This window comes from Macrotis lagotis, chromosome 4, assembly GCF_037893015.1.
Source record: "Macrotis lagotis isolate mMagLag1 chromosome 4, bilby.v1.9.chrom.fasta, whole genome shotgun sequence".
Taxonomy (NCBI): Eukaryota; Metazoa; Chordata; class Mammalia; order Peramelemorphia; family Peramelidae; genus Macrotis; species Macrotis lagotis.
In genome coordinates, this window is record NC_133661.1 from 215,219,400 (window position 1) to 215,232,941 (window position 13,542).

Below are 13,542 nucleotides of genomic sequence, written 5' to 3' on the forward strand. Positions count from 1 at the left end.
GCCGACAGGGCTGTGGGGAGAGTTCTGATACAGGAGACCTGTGAATATCATCACTGGGCTCCTCTGGTTTGAGGAACTCTGAGTCCATGCCTCCATTGCAGCTGAGGCCTCTTCCCAGAACAAACAATTGCAGACTACTTCTGCCTCAGACACAGGTGTGTGAGCAGAAGAACAAGCCCAGCTGACAATAGGAAGAGGAATGACCTCATCCCAGGGTAAAGCCCACCATTGATTGAAGGCAAAAGGATTCAATAGCTTCAATTGCTCCCTTCAAGCTAAGGGAGAAGGTTTCAATCAAGGTCACAGCCTCTGCAGAGAAAACAACCAGCAACTCCTACTGGCAATCCAGAGAAATTGCACTCAGTGAGTAAAGCCTCTAGCGATAAATTCTTGCAAGGAAAAGACCCTAACTCAGAGAGACGAACCTCTGAGGAGAATATGATCTGGTCTTCAGCACAGAAAGACTTCCTTGAAGAAATAAGGAAGGAGTTTAAAAATCAACTGGAAAATTTGGGAGAGACAATTAATACTTTGCAACAAGAAAACAAATCCTTAGAAAATACAATTGGACAAATACAAAATGAGAATAAATCTCTCAGATCATCAATGGGGCAAATGCAAAAAGAAACTAATTCTCTCAAAAGCTCAATTGGTCAAATGGAAAGCTCTTTCCAAAGTAGAATTGATCAATTAGAAAAGGAGTTGCAAAAGGTTAATGAAGAAAACTTCTCCCTAAAAAAAAAGAATGGAGCCTGCAGAAACTAATGACTTCATGAGACAGCAAGAGCCATTTAAACAAAATCAAAAAATAGAAAAAATAGAAGAAAATGTAAAATACCTCATCAGCAAAACCACTGACCTCGAGAATATGTTGAAGAGGGGCAACCTGAGAATTATTGGACTCCCTGAAAACATTGAAGTGAAAAAAAAAAAAAAGCCCGGGCTTAATATTAGAGGATCTAGTGATGGAAAATTGCCCTGATATCATGGAGCCAGAGGGCAAAGTAGTTATTGAAAGAATACATCAACCCCCCTCCAGAAAAAGATCCTAAAATGTAATTTGTAGTGGAAAAAAAGAGTATGGATCTTAGACCAAGGGGGTCTATAGGACACCCAAGATGCATTCTAACAATTTTGTTGTCAATAATCATATTCAAATCAATATCTGAAGATTGAACAGCTTAGTCCAGGAAGTTAAAGATCAGATTTAACTGTAGATTAGGAAGTTCTAGGTACACCAAAGGCAGATTCTCAGCCTAAACCACTACTAAGATACTTGCCAAAAACATCATTTAAATTCCGGGAAGAAGGGAAAAAAAGCTTTAAAAGTATTTTATAAGTGAACTAAGAGAGATAGAGGAAAGAATTTTAAGAGGTATGAAAGAATTGGAAGGTTAATTAATATTTTAATTGTGAAATATGCAATAACACACTCAAAGAACAGGTGCTCAAAAGTTAAAATTATCCAAACAAAAGTTAATGATTCCATGACCCAACAAAATATTTTTTTAAAATGTCAAATGACTAAAAAAATGTAAAGTATCTCATAACAAAAGAGACAAATGAGCTATAAAACAGGTGAAGGAGGTATCATTTTTTAAAAATGTTTTCATCCAACTGAATGCAAATACAAGTTCAACATTTGCTTTTAAAAGTTTCAGTTCCAAATTGTCTCCCATCCTCCCATCCCACTTTCCATCATTGAGAAAGCATTTTACAGGAGGGTGGATGGATTTTGTAATATGGAAATATGTATGTACATATGGATGAAAATAAATAATTAAAATTTTAAAAATGAAAGCAAGTTACTTGATTTAGATTAAAAAATGTATAGTCATAAATGCATTCTTACTGTAAAAGTAACTCTACCCCCTCCCCCCAAACACAAAAAGAGAAATCTCAAGAAAAATGCAATGGAAAGAAAAAGACATGCTCCAGTCTGTATTCAGACACCTTCAGCTCTGTCTTTGGGATGGAATTTTTTTTTATCATAAGTCCTTCAGAATTTTCCTGGGTCATAGTATTGCTGAGAAAAGGTTAAGTCATTCACAACTGATTATCCTGCAATATTAGTTACTTTGTATAAGGTCCATTTCCCATTGTATCTGTTCATGTAAGTTTTTTACTGAGAGCATCCTGCTCAACATTTTCCATTACAGAATAGCATTTCATTTTAATCACATTACACAATTTGTTCAGCCATTGCCCAGCCATTGGGCATCCTCTTAATCTCCAGCACCCCAACAACAGAAAAGAGCTGCTCTTATTTTTTATACATTTGACTCAGTTTTCTATATTTGAGAAATGAGGTCCTTATCAGAAAAACTTGTTTCAATATTTTATCCTCATATTTGCTTTTGCTAGCTATATTTTCCTCCAACCTATTCCCTCCAACCCCATTTATTCTATTCTCTCTCTCCTTTCACTCTGTCCCTTCTCAAAACTATATCTGACTACCCCCACCCACAACCTTCCTTCCCTTCTAATACATATACTTCTTCTTCACCCCTTCCTTTTTTTCCCATCCCTTTACTCTCCTATTTTCTTCTAGGGTAAGATAGATTTCTATATCTAATTAAATATGTATGTTATTTACCCCTCTGAGCCAGTTCTGATGAGAATAAGGTTCACTCACTTTCTCCACCATTCCTCTTTTCTACTCCATTGGAAAAACATTTTTTGACTCTTTTATGGGAAATAACATCCTATTCTAACTCTAAAGTTTTTTTTTCCTCTTTTCCCCAGTACATTCCTTTCTGAAGGATAAATAATTTATAAATTATTGAACTGCCTTTAAGTAGGGACTCTAAAAATGACCCTGCTTGTTTCAAGAAATCATGAAAGAACTCTCTCATAGTAAATCCTAATTAGAGGGTAAAGTGAAAATGGAAAGAATATCCTGGTTACCTACTGAAAATAACCACAAATGAAAATGTCCAGAATATCATAGACAAAATCCAGAGATTCCAGGTCTAAGAAAAAATACAATCATAGTCAAAATGAACAAAATTTGAATATCATAGTCATTATCCCACAAGATTAGCAGATATCTTGATGAAAGAATTTGAGAAGAAAATGATATATCACTCCAGCTTCTTTGCCAAGAAATCCCCAGTTGGGTTCAGGAAGAGTCAAGTATGATTAAAACCACTGAACAACAATAGCATCATCATCAAAGAATGGAGATTCCTGACTAAAATTATTAAAAGCAAAATAATTTATACTGCAAAACTGAGTATAATAAAATGAACATTTATTGAAATAGAGATATGCCATGCATTTCTCCTGAAATGACCATTCCTTCTGAAATTTAACTTTTAAACAAAATCACAAGAGTTAAGAGGAAAAATAGTAAAAAGAGGTAAATATAAAAGGTAAATATAATTGAATATTCTAAGAAGTCAAGCAAGCATGAATTATGCACATTTTAATATAGGGAGATGATACAAGGTTTCCTCAGAAACCTAATGTTATCAGGAATTGTAGAGGGAGTTAAATGAGAAAGGGCCACTAGAGTAAGTTTATTATGTATTGATGGTCTAAAAAGTAAATGGAGGTGAAAACAGAAAACTCAGGAGCTAAAAAGAGAGGACAATAATCTCACATCATCAGGGTGCTCTAGAATACAAATGCAAAGTATTTAAATATATAAATGAGAAAGAGGTGGTGGGGAGAAATAGTACTTGAAATTCATTTTCATTTGAACTTGTGAAAGAAAGACTATACTACAGGCTTGAATAACAGAAATACCTGTCACTCAACACAGAAACAGGAGGTAGAGAGAGAGGAAAGGGACATTACAAGAGAATGTAAAATCGAGAAAAAGAAAATCCCAAGGAAACTGAACTCAGAGGATGGTCTACATAAAACATTTAAAAGGAAACAGGAAAGATAGGAAACTGTTCGAGCTCTAAATAAGGAGAGGAGAAGAGAAAAGGAGAAGAAACAGCTTAAATTAAACTTAGAGTAGTGGTGCTGACAATGCTCCTCACCTATCATTCTTCTTTGCAAGAGTAGAAAAGGAATCAGAGAGGGTAAAGAGTTAGATGGAGGAAAATATACACTTCAATCTGACAGTTTGAATAGAATAAGCCCACCATAAAATGGAGGATCAAAAAAGGGATTAGAAAGCAGAATTCAACAATATGTTGTTCATAAAAAAAATTGATTCACTGACATTCACAGTGTCAAAAAATTTGAACAAAATCTAATACGATTCTCTGCAATTAAGAAAAAGTCAGGGGTTATAGTTATAACCTCAGATAAGGCCGGAGCATAACTATTTTTGATTAAAAGAGATGTCTATAAATGACATTTTACCATAAACAATGAATTAATTTTTAAAAACTTAATATATGTGCATTAGACCACATAGCATCTAAATATTTAAAGGAATAGTTTCATAATTTATAGGAAAAAATAGGAAGTGAAATTACAGTAATATGAGATCTCAATATAACCCCAATTAGACTTATTAAAATAATGCCAACAAATAAAGAAGTAAGTAGGTAAGGACATGAGTAGATTTTAGGAGAATTAAATATGAATGCTTGCTGATTATTCAAAGAAAATGGAAAGGAGGGGGCTGCTAGGTGGCATGGTGAACAAAGCACCAGCCTTAGAGTCAGGAGTACCTAGGTTCAAATCCAGTCTCAGACACTTAACAATTACTTAGCTATGTGGCCTTGGGCAAGCCACTTAACCCCATTTGCCTTGCAAAAACCTAAAAAAAAAGGAAAAAAAAAGAAAATGGAAAGGAAATTTCAGATTATTCAGCTGTGAATAGCATTTTTATAATAATTGACCATGGGCAAAGGCACAATAACATCACAAATAATTGCAGGAAAAATAAATGTGAAATATATTTTTTCTGACTATAATATGATAAATTACTTTTAATCAAGGACAACCAAAGAAATTCAATCAATTGCAGATTAAACAACATAATCATTAAGAATTGTAATTGTTTTTTATTTTAATCATTTTTTTGGTTCTTTTTCTTTTGTTTTTTTCTTCCTTTACAGAATTCTTAATGTGGAAATATGTTAACATGATTTAACCCCTGTCATATACATCATATTAATCATTGTCATGGAGAGGGGATTAGGAAGGTAGGGAAGTAGGAAAATGTAGAATTTAAAAAAGGTGAACATTGAAAACTGTTTTTGAATGTAATTGAAGAAAAAAATAAAATAACATTAAAAAAGAACTGGTAGATAAAGAAGCAAATTATAGATATGATAGAACATTTCATTAAAGATGATGACAAAAATGAGACCACAAGTATACCTTTAGTTGCACCCAAAGCATTCCTTAGGAGGAAATTTATATCTCTAAGTACTTTCATCCACAAAAGAAAAAAGAAGAAAAAAATTATTCCACTAAAAAAAATAAAAACCCAACAAATAAAAAAATTGCAAATAAATGAAAAGTTTGAAAATCAATGAGATTAGCAAAACTAAAATCAAAACAGAAACCAAAAAACCTGACTTAACAAATCAAGGTTTTATAATAAGAAAAGAGATGTTATTAACTAATTAAATTTTTCAAAGAGGAACACTAATTTGGCAGTATCCAAATGATAAAAAAAAATCACCAATATATATAAAGAAGAAATAAAGGAAGTTGTTAGCAACATCTTTCCAAATATGCCAATCAACAAAACAGACAAACTAAAAGAAATACATAAAAATTATAGAAAAAATATAAATGACATTTATAGATCAATAAATAAAGAATCTAATAAAAAGCAGTATAGGAAATCAAATAAGCTGTAAATTAGCTCCCCAATAGGGGAAAAACCAGGATCAGATAGATGTACCATATTTCAAGAGAAACATTCAAAGATCAATACAGTCTAGTTTTATATAAATTATTTCTTTAAGACAAGAAAAAAGAGTTCTACTAAATTTCTTTTATGAAAAAAAGTGCTATTTCTTACACCAAAAGGAGTCAAATCAAAGGAAGGAAAGTCTAAAACATTATCCCTGTGAGTATCAATATAAGGAAATTAAGTAAAATGGTAATATTTGCACTAGAATTATTTATCACAATGATTATGACCAGAAATGTTGGACTGGCTATATATAAGGAACACTATGTATTCAACAAATAATGTTTATGACAATAAAGCCAATAATTGTATGATTATATTAACCATTTAGAAAAATCTTTTGACAAAGTACAATATTCATTCTTGTTAATCCTAGAAAAAGGAGGAATAAAGAGGACTTTTCTTACCAAGATAATATTGTCTATTTAAAACCAATAGTCTATATTAGATCTAGTGTAGGCTTTTGTTTAATAAGGTAAAGGGTAGTGCAAGGATATTTATTGTCACTATTACTTTTTACTACACTGCTAGAAATCCTAGATATAGGAAGAAGAAAAGGAAAAAGGTATCAAGGGATTGGTTATAGGCAAAGAAGAAATTAAAATTATTTCTTTTTTTGATAATGATTTATGTTTATTTAGAAAGCCCTAGGAGAATCTAGGTGGCACAATAGATAGAGCACCAGCCCTGGTGTCAAGAATAGCCGAGTTCAAAGCTGGCCTCAGACACTTAATAATTACCTAGCTCTGTGACCTTAGGCAAGCCACTTAACCCCCTTGCCTTGCAAAAAACAAACAAAAAGAAAGAAAGAAAGCCATAGATAGTCAACTAGACTTAATTGAAATATCTCATGCAAAGTTTCTATGCATAAAATATATCTATATAAGTTAGTATTTCTATATACCAACAAAACCTATTAGGAAGAGAAAGAAAATATATAAGATATCTGTCAGTCTTCCCACCAAGACAAACAGAACAATTTTAATACAACTTCAACTTATATATAGAAACCCATAACAAACTAAAAAAAACCAGAGAAATTATTATTTTTATTTCATTTACTTAGATGAAATAAATATATTTTAAATTCTAATTTATTTATTTGTTGCTAAAATCCTTTACTTCTAGTGCTAAGCTTTCAATGGATGACTTTATAGAAGTAGAGAAAAATAATGATGTCCTCTGGAGGAATGTTAAGCCAAGTATCTCAAGGAAAAGAATGAATAGATAAATAAATAAATCGGTATGAATGAAGGAATAAATAAAAATGGGTGGGTGGGTGGGGTAAGAAGGGCCTAGCTATACTAGATCTCTAACTAATACAAAGCATCAATGATGAACATGATTGATTGTAATTAAGGAAAACAGAAGTCCTTCCGTGCAACAGATTTGTGAGATGGAATATAGGAAAAAAAATATATTATCTCAGTGTTTTATAAAATCAGAGTTCCCCTCTGCTAGGGAAGGAGTTCCTTTTTTAAAAAAAATGTTATTTTATTATTTCCTCAACTGCATGTCAAGACAATTTTTAGTGTCCAATTTTACAAGATTTTGAATTCCAAATTTTTCTCCTTTCTATTTTTCCCCCTTTCCTCTTCCAAAAATGGTAGGCAATTTGATATACATATGCCATCATGTAAAACATATTTCCATAATAGTCACAGTTGTGAAATAATAAACATATTGGAAGGAAAATAGACAATGCAAAGAAAAGAATAGTGGAAAAACCTATGCCAAATTCTGCATTCATTCACTCAACATTTTTTGGATGTGAATAATATTTTCCATCGTAAGTCCTTGGTATTTGTCTTGAATCATTGTGCAGCTGAAATGAACTGAGTCATTCATAGTTGATGTGCACTATGTTACTCATACTGTATGCAATGTTTTTCTGATTCTACTCATTTCACTTTGCATCAGTTTGTACAAGTCTTTCTAAGAAGGTTTTTTTTTTCTGAAATCTGCCTTTTTATCAATTTTTTTTGCACAATAGTATTCTATTTATATATCACAATTTTTTAGTCATTCCCTAATTGATAAGTATTTCTCAATTTCCAATATTTGCATATCATGAAAAAGGATACTATAAATGTTTTGGCAAATGTAGATTGTTTTCTTTGTGTTCATCTCTTTGGGTTTCAGACCTAGTAGTGATTTGCTTGACCAAATGGTATGTTCAGGAATTCAAATTATTCTCTAGAATGATTGGATCAGTTCACAACTCTACTAAGAGTCAATTAGTGTCCTTATTTTCCTACATTCTCTTCAACATCAATAATGTAGCTTTTTTTGTCATATTAGACAATGTATGAGGAGATATCTCAGAGATGTTTCAATTTGCATTTATCTAATTAAAAGTGATTTAGAGCACTTCTTCATTTGCCTATGCAAACCTTTGATGTCTTCATCTGAAAACTGCTTGTTCATATCTTTTGACCATTTAGCTATTAAACAAAAGAAGTATTTTGGGGTGAAAAAAAGACAACTTGATAGGGAAAACTGGAAAGCAATATGACAGAAGCTAAGTTGCAGGTAAATATCATATCATATATCAAGATACAATGTAAGATATATCACAGATTCTGCACAAGGAATATATAACTTAGATATAAATTTTGCATCACTAAGTGGAGCAAGGAAGAAATTAACTTACAGATAAGGAGACAGTTCATCACCAAAGGATATAGAGGATCTATGCAACTTTAATTGCATAAAGTTATAAACTTTTGCATTAACAAAATGACTGAAATCACATTGTTAAAGAAAGAGAAAACTTGGGGGAGGGATATTTGCCACAAATTTCTCTAATAATAATAGCCCCAATTTCAAAATATATAAAGGACTGATCAAATTTATAAGATTGAGTCGTTTCATAATTTATAAATTATCAAAAACTATAAACAAGAAGTTAGAAAATTATTAAGGTCATAACCCCTACACCTATAGAGCTTTGGAGTTATGTTTCTTTTTCAAGCCAGTGCAACTTAGTAAGATATGAGACATTTATGGACACCTGAAAGGGGAAGGTGGAGGCTAAGAAGGATTATGGCTCATGGAAACAGTTCCTCCTGTGAACTTTGGAGGTGGCAGCTATTGAGGAAGGCCCTGACCATTCCAGTGCACAGAAAAGATTAAAAGACTGAATGAATATTTGTCAAAAAAGAAATTCCAGATGATTCCAGTGCTAGTGTTGGGCACCATTATGTAGTTCCATAGCCTATTATCTGGTTCTAGCTCACAGTTCCAAGTGTAAGCCTACTTGGATTAGGAGCATAATGTAGACCATGAAGGCAATGATCAGACCTCTTTATAGATCACACTGCCTTGGAACCACTAAAAACCTGTAGAGTCCCAGAATGACTCAGTCCAGCCATTGAGATCTCCCTTTCTCAATGACCCAGTGGTGAGCAGAGCCCAAATCTAACATACACTTCAAAGTAAAAAAAAAAATGACTAGAGGGGTAGAGTCATGATGGTCGAATAAAAGTGGGGAACTTGACTGAGCACTCCAAATATTTTTTAAAAAATGACTAGCCAGCTCCTGCGCGCCCACGTTTGCCCGTGTCTGCCCACCTCCACCCGCTCACCTCTCCACCTCTCCGCCTATCCGCCTGCCCTCCGGACCTGCCTCCTTCCACCCGGGCTTCGGTGCTGCTACCGCCACCCGAGTCAGCTCCTGGTGGACCCACATAGAAATGGGGCCTCCCGACCCTATCTTGGGAGTGACTGAAGCATTTAAGAGGGACACTAATAGTAAGAAGATGAACTTGGGAGTTGGGGCCTACCGAGATGATAATGGGAAGCCCTATGTTCTTCCGAGCGTGCTTAAGGCAGAGGCCCAAATTGCAAGGAAGAACATGGACAAAGAGTATCTGCCCATTGGAGCACTGGCTGAGTTTTGCGAGGCATCAGCAGAGTTGGACCTGGGAGAAAATAACGAGGTTCTGAAAAACAAACAATATGTCACTGTACAAACTCTTTCTGGAACTGGAGCCTTGAGGGTAGGAGACAGTTTCCTGCAACAGTTGTTCAAATTCAGCCGAGATGTCTATCTTCTTAAACCATCCTGAGGAAATCATACCCCCATTATCAGATATGCTGGCATGCAGCTGAATGGCTATCACTACTGTGATCCCAAGACTTGTGGCTTTGACTATACTGGAGCTATGGAAGATATTTAAAAAATCCCAGAACAGATTGTCATCCTTCTGCATGCCTGTGCTCACAACCCCACTGGAGTTGATCCTCGTCCTGAGCAGTGGAAAGAAATGGCATCCATGGTAAAGCAAGGGAAACTCTTTGCTTTTTTCGACATGGCATACCAGGGCTTAGCCAGTGAAGATGGCAACAAGGATGCCAGGGTGGGTCACCACTTATTGAGCAGGGTATTAATGTTTCTCTCTCTGTCAGTCATATGCCAAGAATATGGGACTCTATGGTGAAGTGTGAGAGACTTTACTGTGATTTATGAAGATGGTGATGAAGCCAAAAGGGTAGAATCCCAGTTGAAAAATCCTTATTCGTCCCATGTATTCCAAACCCCCCCCCGCAATGGGGTCCGAATTGCCTCCACAATCCTGAATAGTCCTGATCTGAGGTCTCAGTGGCTGCAAGAGGTGAAAGGCATGGCAGATCATATTATCAGCATGCTGATCCAGCTGCTTTCCAACCTCAAGAAAGAAGACTCCTCCCACAATTGTCAGCATATCACTGACCAGATTGGCATGCTTTGTTCCAAAGGCCTGAAACCTGAGCAGGTGGAACAGCTGACCAAGGAATTCATCCATATGACAAAAGATGGCCATATTTCCATAGCAGGGGTCACATCAAGCAATGTAGGATACTTTGCCCATGCCATTGACCAAGTAACCAAATAACTCTCCCTGGTGAGATGGAGCAGAGATAGCCTCTACACCTTCAGACTCTGCTGTTTTGAGATTCAGAAAGATGATTGAGTTGGCAAAGATAGGAGTGGTGTGAGAGTTTCTTTCAACCACAGTGCTTAATGCTCAACCACTGAAGGTATCTCAGAAAAAGATCTGTGAGTAGGCTAAAGGCATCTGAAACTACTGTTTGGAGCAATCTACCCTCCGCTCCCCAACCAATCCTCCACAACTTTTTCAAAACATTTTGTGTTTACAGTAAACACTACCTAAAGTCCTGCCCTAAGATCAGAATTTCTCTCTGTCTCCCCTTCCCTAAATCTTGGAATTACAATATTCAAGAGCTTTAATTTAGGTAATAAATGGCACATAACAGAAATCTCTGAGGTGCTAAAAGCTTGCAAAGAAGTCTTGTTCTATTCTAACTCCCTCCTCTCACTGGCCTCCTGGTACTGATGGTGACTCCTTGGATTGCAGGGTTTTGAAAGTCATAGGTGCTGTTGTCCAGCATCTTGGCTTCAAGAAATAACAGAAGAGAGGTGGCTGTTGGCCACTGAACATTGAAGACTAAACTTTATCTTCCTCCCCAATGTTTATTGCTTTCTGTCCCCAAATCTTCCTTAGTTTCTCCTCTGCCTCTGTTTAAATTAACCTTCAGACCCTTCCTATCAGGATGCAGATACATAGAGAATTAAGTAAAATAGAATTTGAGAAATGAGCATGTTCTCTCTTCCCCTTTCTTAGCAAAAGATGGAGGAGGAGAATTTGGTAAACTAAATGTACTTTGATCCCATCATGGTAAGATTTTTAATTGTCCCACTTATTGCCCCCACCCCACCAGACCTCATCATCGTGGTTGTGCAATAAGTAGCCTTTCTCCTGAAAAATTTGTCGGGTCAGTCAGTCCGGGGAGATGAGTATTTTGAGTTGTGATTGTAAGCTTCTCTGTGCTGCTAGCCAAGTTCAAACTCCAACCTTTAATAGATCACCCTCCAATGTAATCACATAATCTTTTATGCAGCCTGGTTTCTCTGTTACAATAAAATTGTTGCTGATTGGAAAAAAAAAAATGACTGGCCAAATTCTAGAGTGGCAGATGCCACAAAAAAAAAATGAAGTGAAACAATTTTCCAGACAAAGACAACTAGGAAGATCCCCTGGAAAGGTCTGTTAAATTAGGGTAAGAAAGGGCCAGCAATATAGCCTGGAATGCTTGGGTTTGGGGTACTGGTGGGCATTTCCAGATCTCTCAGCCTAGTGATTGCCAATGACAATTGGGAAGCTCATCAGAAAAAACCTGTGGCACCTGAGTGAGATACCAGTTCAGCCCCAGGAGCCAGGAGCTCACCTGGGGAGTCCCCCAGCAGACAGCCACATTGCAGCTGCTTTCAGAACTCTCAACCCACAAACAGTAAGAAGGATGCGGAGGAGGGGGGAATTGGAGAAATCTGTTCCTGAGGTAAGACTCTGCTGCTTTGTCCATCCTCAGATCCAGGTAGAAGTCTGGGGTCCCAGTCTCAGGAAAAGGAGCTTTATTGCCATAGCAGAGTAGGGTCTTGCATGAACTGATGTTGAATGAGATGAACAGAACCAGAAGAATATTGCTCATCCAAACAACAACATGGGGGTGATGATCAACCTTAATAGACTTACTCATTTCATCAATGCAATAATCAGAGACAATTTTAGAGTACCTGAAAACAGAGAATACCATCTCTAGCCAGAGAAAGAATTGTGGAGTTTAAACAAAGACCAAAATCTATGACCTTCAATTTTTTTAAAAAGTATCTTATGTACTACATAAGTTTGCTATCTCTAATAATTTATTTTCTCCTCAAGGATATGATTTCTCTCTCAAGGCATTCAATTTCAATCAACGTATAGCATGGATGCACTATAAAAATTATCAGACTCCCTTCTCTGGGGGCATGGGGGAAGGGAAGGGAGGGTAGAGGAAAAATTGTAAAATTCAAAATCTTAGAAAGAGTGTTCCCCCAAAAATTTCATTTTGTATATAATTGGAAAACAAAATATTAATTAAAAAAATTAAAAAAAACACCAAAGATGAGTGAACCATCCCCTCCTCCAACACAATATCCTAGGAAAATGAAGAAGGGCCATGGAAAGTAGCGTTCATTGAGTGTTACCTTGAGAACATGGATCCTAACTCAAAGAGGACTAGAACTTCAGAGGAGACAAAGAATTGATCTCCAGACACAAAGACTTCTTCTTCTTCTTTTTTTTTTTTTGCAAGGCAGTGGGGTTAAGTGACTTGCCCAAGGCTTCACAGTTAGGTAATTATTAAGTGTCTGAGGCTGGGTTTGAACTCAGGTACTCCTGACTCCAGGGCTGGTGCTCTATCCATTGAGCCACATAGCTGCCCCCACAAAGATTTTTTTAGTTTTTTTTTTGCAAGGCAAATAGGGTTAAGTGGTTAAATGGCTTGCCCAAGGCCACACAGCTAGGTAATTATTAAGTGTCTGAGACTGGATTTGAACCCAGGTAATCCTGACTCCAGGGCCAGTGCTTTATCCACCAGGCCAACTAGCCACCCCACCACAAAGACTTCTTAAAAGAGAGAGTAGGAAGAAGCTTAAAAATCAATTGGAGGGCAACTTGGTGGTGTAGAGATAGAGTACCAACCCTGGACTCAGGATTCCCTGAGTTCAAATTCAGCCTCAGACACTTAAAGTTGACCAGCTGAGTGTCCTTGGGCAAGTCACTTAACCCCATTGTATTATAAAATTAAAATTAAATGGCAAAAATATCAATTAGAAAAATTCAGAAAAGGAACACAATAAAAATTAATAATTTGCAAGAGAAAAT

At 35.8% G+C, this 13,542-nt stretch overlaps 1 pseudogene; it reads left to right on the forward strand.

Annotated features, from left to right (window-relative positions):
- LOC141522854 (aspartate aminotransferase, mitochondrial-like) overlaps positions 1–10,710 on the forward strand; it is a 131,779-nt pseudogene extending 121,069 nt beyond the window's left edge.
- Positions 10,711–13,542: the final 2,832 nt, after the last annotated feature.